Source organism: Nothobranchius furzeri, chromosome 17, assembly GCF_043380555.1.
Source record: "Nothobranchius furzeri strain GRZ-AD chromosome 17, NfurGRZ-RIMD1, whole genome shotgun sequence".
NCBI classification, from domain to species: domain Eukaryota; kingdom Metazoa; phylum Chordata; class Actinopteri; order Cyprinodontiformes; family Nothobranchiidae; genus Nothobranchius; species Nothobranchius furzeri.
Genome location: NC_091757.1, coordinates 53,843,238 through 53,850,898, shown reverse-complemented (window position 1 = coordinate 53,850,898; position 7,661 = coordinate 53,843,238). Strand labels below are relative to the sequence as shown.

The 7,661-nt window shown below is 39.6% G+C and overlaps 1 protein-coding gene across 4 annotated transcripts in view; it reads right to left on the bottom strand.

The window, feature by feature from the left end:
• sema6a (sema domain, transmembrane domain (TM), and cytoplasmic domain, (semaphorin) 6A) overlaps positions 1-5,457 on the bottom strand; it is a 199,225-nt gene extending 193,768 nt beyond the window's left edge. For 3 of the 4 annotated variants that reach the window (XM_054731598.2, XM_015972936.3, XM_015972937.3), the window contains exon 1: positions 5,319-5,451. The gene's annotated coding sequence lies outside the window, so the exon portion shown is untranslated. Of the gene's footprint in view, positions 1-5,318 lie in introns of all 4 variants that reach the window. The other variant, XM_054731599.2, reaches the window with a different exon arrangement.
• Positions 5,458-7,661: the final 2,204 nt, after the last annotated feature.

Here is a 7,661-nt window from a genome sequence, read left to right as displayed (position 1 = left end):
TGTGTGTGTGTGTGTGTGTGTGTGTGTGTGTGTGTGTGTGTGTGTGTGTGTGTGTGTGTGTGTGTGTGTGTGTGTGTGTGTGTGTGTGTGTGTTTTGTGTTAGCTGACGAGAATTGAATGATTACATTTTCAATGAGCCATGCTGTGGACACTGGACTGTAGTGCACAGTCATAAAGACCAACAAGCCATTACATTATGACCACTGACTGATAGAGGGAGTTACAAAATGTTGTCACTTTTACACTTCCCATCTGTCTGAATATTTCTGCAGACCAGTCCACCCCCTGCAGGTAAACAGGGCTCCCGATAGGAACATCCTACACTTTGATCAACCTTACTTGATCACATCTGAAAGAAAGCCATCATTTTAGGGATGTAAGAAAAATAATGATACACAGAAATATTGCAATATTTCACATTATGACACTGAACGAATATTTAAAAGCTGTGCTTTTGTTGACGACTTACATTCAGGCATTTACTGGACTTCTTTTGTTGTGTAATTCTAACTCCGAACACTAGGCGGCAGCAGTTTTTGCCACCTCTATTCTGACAGAACAAGATCTTGCGACAACATTGAACATGTCATGTAGGTGTCTTACCAAAGTTGTCTAATTATTATATACTGACTATAATTCTTTTAGTCTTTAATTTGGAAATATCATTTGGCTTTCAGTATCACAAATATGTGACAAATATCGAATCATTTCCTCTGTGTTGTGAAAAATATCGTGTCTTTTCCTCTGTATTGTGACAAATATCGTGTCATTTCCTCTGTGTTGTGAAAAATATCGTATCATTCCCTCTGTATTGTGACAAATATCGTGTCATTTCCTCTGTGTTGTGAAAAATATCGTATCATTTCCTCTGTATTGTGACAAATATCGTGTCATTTCCTTTGTATTGTGACAAATATCGTATCATTTCCTCTGCATTGTGACAAATATCATATCATTTCCTCTGTATTGTGACAAATATCGTGTCATTTCCTCTGTGTTGTGAAAAATATCGTATCATTTCCTCTGTATTGTGAAAAATATCGTATCATTTCCTCTGTATTGTGAAAAATATCGTATCATTTCCTCTGTATTGTGACAAATATCGTATCATTTCCTTTGTATTGTGACAAATATCGTGTCATTTCCTCTGTATTGTGACAAATATCGTATCATTTCCTCTGTATAGTGACAAATATCGTGTCATTTCCTCTGTATTGTGAAAAATATCATATCATTTCCTTTGTATTGTGATAAATATCGTATCATTTCCTTTGTATTGTGACAAATATCGTATCATTTCCTCTGTATAGTGACAAATATCGTGTCATTTCCTCTGTATTGTGAAACATATCGTATCATTTCCTCTGTTTTGTGACAAATAATGTATCATTTCCTCTGTATTGTGACAAATATCGTATCATTTCCTTTGTATTGTGATAAATATCGTATCATTTCCTTTGTATTGTGAAAAATATCGAATCATTTCCTCTGTATTGTGACAAATATCCTATCATTTCCTTTGTATTGTGATAAATATCGTATCTTTTCCTCTGTATTGTGAAAAATATCGTATCATTTCCTCTGTATAGTGACAAATATCGTATCATTTCCTCTGTATTGTGACAAATATCGTATCATTTCCTTTGTATTGTGATAAATATCGTATCATTTCCTTTGTATTGTGACAAATATCGTATCATTTCCTCTGTATAGTGACAAATATCGTGTCATTTCCTCTGTATTGTGAAAAATATCGTATCATTTCCTCTGTTTTGTGACAAATATCGTATCATTTCCTCTGTATTGTGACAAATATCGTATCATTTCCTTGGTATTGTGATAAATATCGTATCATTTCCTTTGTATTGTGAAAAATATCGTATCATTTCCTCTGTATTGTGACAAATATCGTATCATTTCCTCTGTATTGTGAAAAATATCATATCATTTCCTCTGTATTGTGACAAATATCGTAACATTTCCTCTGTATTGTGAAAAATATTGTAACATTTCCTCAGTATTGTGACAAATATCCTGTTGTTTCCTCTGTATTGTGACTAATATCGTGTCATTTCCTTTGTATTGTGATAAATATTGTGTCATTTCTTCTGTATTGTGATAAATATTGTCTCATTTCCTCTGTATTATGATAAATATCGCACCGCCAGATTCTTGCCAACACGCACCCCTTCATCATTCCGTAGGAACTTATTGTAAAAGTCACTCTTGGACAGTCTAGGAGATATTTCTTTAGACCAGAGCTGGCTTTTGCATGACCTTCATCGCCACCCTTTAATTATTCTGTTCTTATTCTGCCTTTCCCGGGATCCATTGATTTCCCTCTTTCCTATTCATTTTTTCTCTGCCTCTCCTTACATTTTTTTTTGTTCTTTTCTCCTTTTAAACATAGTTTTAATAATTTTAGAAATTTTTTTTTGCTTAAATTATATGTATATATTTTTTTGTGAAGTGCCTTGTGATTTTTATCTTGAGAGGTGCTATACAAAAAGATCTTCTTCATATTTCATTGACCAAAATAAACCCCAAGTGGTCATAAATTTATGGCACTTTTATATCTATTAGCCACTAAACATCAACCAAAAAGCTGTAGTTTCACTAGAAACGAAGGCGTGGGGATTAAATAAACTTCTGAGTCTGAAGAAAATCCACCTGCTTTCATATTCTTGGAATCCAGCCCAACGTTTTCTTAGCAGAAATGAAAGCCATTTATCAAATAATGAGTTCAGCTTCAGACGAATCATAGCCGACTTAAATGAAAGAGATGGAGCGGCAGAAAAGTTAACCAGGAGAATGTTTATTCAGGGGAAGCAGGTCAGAAAATCCTCCTGTTAGCTTTCTGCTGAACCTTTAAAAAAGCATCCGACTGGGCGGGGGGAAGCTACATGACTCATATAACACCTGTGAAGGACAGTTCTGTTACAGCTCAAGTATTTTTGATTACACATGCTTGTATTGCCAAAATAAACCAAATCGTGTGCACGCTCCTGATAAGTACAGGAGGTACGCTGAACTGGAACCAATTCAGAGAAAGTGGAGAAATGGAAAATGGGTAAATCACATTCAAATGAAGCAGATTGGTCTGATTCTGTCGTGAATTATTTTTTTAAAGCCCACATACCAAGGATGCCCATAAATAAAACATGGCCTCCATAAAATATGCATAAATACACACACAGTTGAATGCTGGGTATTGACACGGACTGAACCAGGATCAGTAGTTAACAGCAGTTGGCCGTTCTCGTCGTTTATAATCGAGGGCCAATTCATTTGAACAGCAGTAAAGGCATTTATCAATTATTCAAGCAGCAGCTAAATGTGTCCTTAGCTGGCAAAGGTAGAAACAAATGCTCTCTCTGTGTGTGTGTGTCACACACACACACACACACATGCACAGTGTGACAAATCCACATCAGTCACACACAAAGCCGTCCCCGTTGCTATTGTTGGGGGATCGGCGGATCAAACGCTCCACAGAGCATTGCTCCAAATACAAGCATCAACTCGGGTCGCTGTGCTGTGTTCTGCTGCTCCAGGAGGACAACAGGCAGGATATTGTCACAAAGGTAATCACGCTGTAATTCATGTATCAACACCACTGCAAGACAGTCTATATAAAGTGTTAAAAGCAGGATTAGTTCTCTGGTTTGTGGTGTCTGATCTGAAAACCTGAATCCAGAACATTTTAAATGCCTCCAGGCTGATGTAGGAGGCGGAGCGGCGGCCAAACTGTTGACAGGTCTTAATTATTTTCCTGCATTCCCTCCACAGCCAAGCGTGTAAAAGGACATCATCCCTGATAAAACCGAAGTCTGCACAGGTGGATCGAACACTTCCAGTCATTCTGAGGGGAAATCTACTCCTTATTTTTGCATTTGTCATGATAAATCTCTCATTTTCTCTTTCTTCCTTAGTTCTTTTAAGCTGATACTAGAACTGCTATTCCAAAACACCATGTGCTGCTGCTGCTGCTGGAAAATCAGCTGACAAGAGGCACATTTTGCTGCGTGTGTATAGTCATGCTTTCACTCTCCAGCTTCTGTCGTTTTGCAAACTTTACAATCTGTAACCTACATTTAGAATTTCCAAATCTCTATTTTCCAGCTTTTCCCAGAGTCTCCAGGGAGGACCTTTATTGTGGGGCAGGGAGAGAGGAGAGGGAAAGAAAAAGAATAACCATGGAGTCGGGTGTTGGCAGGGATGCTGGAGGTGGTTTACCAGGACTCTGTCTTCATTTTTTTAACCTCCAAAATAAATTATTTGTTTATTATCATCACCATAATTAGCCAGATGTTACTCTGGTGTTCTTTTTTTTTTTGAGGAGCTTCTTATAAAAGGATCTCCAGGTTTGAAACATTTCATTGAGCTTGTAGGAGCTGAGTTATTGTGACCAGTCAGCCGCCTAGCTTGAAACCCATGAACACAACCTAACCAGTGTGTGTGTGTGTGTGTGTGTGTGTGTGTGTGTGTGTGTGTGTGTGTGTGTGTGCGTGCGTGCGTGCGCGCGCGTCACAGAGGAAAAGTGTCAGCCCACAGAACTTCCCTGAGAAAAATCTGACTGTAAAATGACTAGCTGGTTCAAATCTCTCTGATTAGAGATTTGTTTGAGAATGACAGCAAAACCACAAGCTGCACCACCACCACCACCATCATCATCATCATCATCATCCTCCTTCCGTATTGCTTTAATTTCAAAATCTTGCCATAAAAATCCCATCTGTGCTCAGAGTTTCGTTGAAAACAACCAAGACATAAATGTTGTTGCACTCATCATTTGAAATCTACACCCAGTTCTCATATTTCCGTGTCTTTCTTTACTCTGTACTTTGTAAAATATTTAAAGAAAATGACGAAATAAACACAAATCAGAAGGGGAAACGTCGGTGCAGCACATAAAAAGTTCCAAACAACCAAATCACCAACTCCCTCGGTGTGTAATTGTCATTTTAAATTACTGTTTTGGTTCTGATTAATCTGTCTGGGATCCCAAAAACCTCCTCAGAGAGAGGGACACCTCTTTATTCCATACGAGCGAGCAAGATTACGCACGAAATGCTAAGTGATGAGAAAATAAACCTGATGAAGTTTTTACGATTTATTTGTGAAGTTTCATGCATCTAGTGTTAAAAACTTCAAATGTACGTTAATAACGCGATTAAATGATTTGACTGAATCAGTTACAGCTTGTGCACTTGTCGCCTGGCAGCCAGACTGAAGAATCCCGAGCCCCCGGGACTGGAGAAAGCTCGCTGAAGGAGGCTGCAAGCGCACAAAAGTTGAAATAAACAAAGAAATCTCACCTTCAGCTCATGAATGGATGTCCCTCGCAGTGGCTCAGCTGTTAATAATCCATTAGATTGGTCTCTCGCAGCAGTTCGGATGGTGCTCGTCTCAGAATAACAACGCCGAGCGCGACTTTTCTCTCTTGCGCTTCTTTTTTGTTACATGCCGCGCTCAAATCGGAATATCCATCGGAAATCCAGGCTACAAAGGGCGAAGGGAGGGGGAAAAGCGAGGTTTTACCCTTCAGGTGAAAAATGAACGGAGCGAACCGAGCGGGTGTCCCAGAACTAGCTACGGAGGAGATGTACGCAGTCCCTTCCACAAAAGCCGACAGTCATCCTATTTGGAGAAGCTTAGACTGGAGCGGAGCGCAGCGAGCCCAGCTGTCACCCACCCGCTACACACACACACACACACACACACACACACACACACACACACACACACAGGGAGGAGCTACGACGGTGGAACGGGAGCTATTGTGTCAATGGGTGCCAGTTATGGACAACTGTATTTCTATTTTTACGCAGCAGGATTTCAGAGCAATGCGCTTTGGAGAGGGAGAGCGCGTGGAGCGCTTTTAAAAGTACTGAGGCATGAAAAAAGAAAATAAATACTTTTGTGTCTTTCGAAATTTCAAATAAGAGGAAATGTGCAGGGTTTCCAGGTCCAACGCGTCTAATTGCCTCTTCTCGCCCATGCAGGAGCGCACTCTCCTCCCTGGTGGTCACCCCTCCTCCTGGTCTGGAATTATAGCTCCAAATGATCCCTGACGTCACTCAGCTTTTTCGTCTATTTTTTAAAAAAGAGGGCATTAAATAAACTGTTTTAAAAACACTAAGAAAGTTGAAGGAGTTGCTTAAATTTGTGGTCCATTTGCAATCAGATGCCAGTGATGCGTGTCTCAAACAAGCTGCTCCTTCACTGGCAGACCTGGGCTTCAAAAGGCCAAAATAAACATCAATTTGACTGAATGGAAGTTGCAATGCTGCCACGAACGTGGAAGCGTAACTGCTTGCAGATGCTCTTAGACACACAACCTTATAAACAGCAAGAACTCGCCTATGTGGACAACAAAACTAATGGGTGTGAAGACAAAGAACTCTGGAGTAAATGAGTTTCCCTGTTTCTGCTACAGTGGAGTACAGGGCTCTCTCTCTCTCTCTCTTGGCCCAAAGCCAAACACTAAAGTGGTTCTTTACACTAATACACACCTGGTTTGTTGAGTTTTTATGTAAAATCCACACTGAGCAAGAGCATCATCATATGGAGATGTGCACAATATGATGATGACAACATCCTGAGAGTCTATTTGGGAGCAAACTCACTGAAAAAAATATTCTTGGTCCAAGTAAACACTAGATAATACTTTTTTCTTAGATCTAACTCAAATAGACTAAATCACAATTGCTATTTATAGTAAATGGCCTTCTAGAGTCCTAGTTCAATTCAATTCAATTTTATTTCTATAGCGCCAAATCACAACAAGAGTCATCTCAAGGCACTTCACATAATAAACATTCCAATCCAGGTCAGTTCATTAAGCCAATCAGAAATAATGTTTCCTATATAAGGAACCCAGCAAATTGCATCAAGTCACTGACTAGTGTCAGTGACTTTACAGCAATCCTCATACTAAGCAAGCATGCAGCGACAGTGGAGAGGAAAACTCCCTTTTAACAGGAAGAAACCTCCAGAGGATCCTGGCTCAGTATAAGCAGCCATCCTCCACGACTTACTGGGGATGGAGAAGACAGAGCAGACACACACACACACACACACACACACACACACACACACACACACACACACACACACACACACACACACACACACACACACACACACACACAACAAAGTAATGTGTCTATAGTTATATTGTGATTTCTTAGTAAATATTCTATTTGGTGAGAGATAAACTTTATTGTATTTATCCTAGTGGATCTATAATTAAACGGGTAAACTATTAGTAGCACATCCAACGTCAAGGAAAGCAAAAAGTTATTATCAGGAGAGGGAGAATGTTTTAGTGGTTAGCAGCAGTGTGCTAGACGATGGCTCCCTCCATGAGGCCACCACAGCTCAGCAGAACATCACCGTAGATTCTTCTGGGGAGAAAAAAACTTAGAGAAAAAATAAAGTTAACAGCTGAAATTGCAGAAAATAATACAGTTAAAGAGCAGATTGTAAAAGAAAGTAGTAGAGTGTGAAAAGTGGTCAGTGTATCCTCCAGCAGTCTAAGCCTATAGCAGCACAACTACAGAGATAACTCTGGATAATCTATCCTATTTAGATGGAGGCATGTTGGAGGCAGGGCAAGGGAGAGCCGTCTTTACTGACTGTACACTCCACTTCCCTCT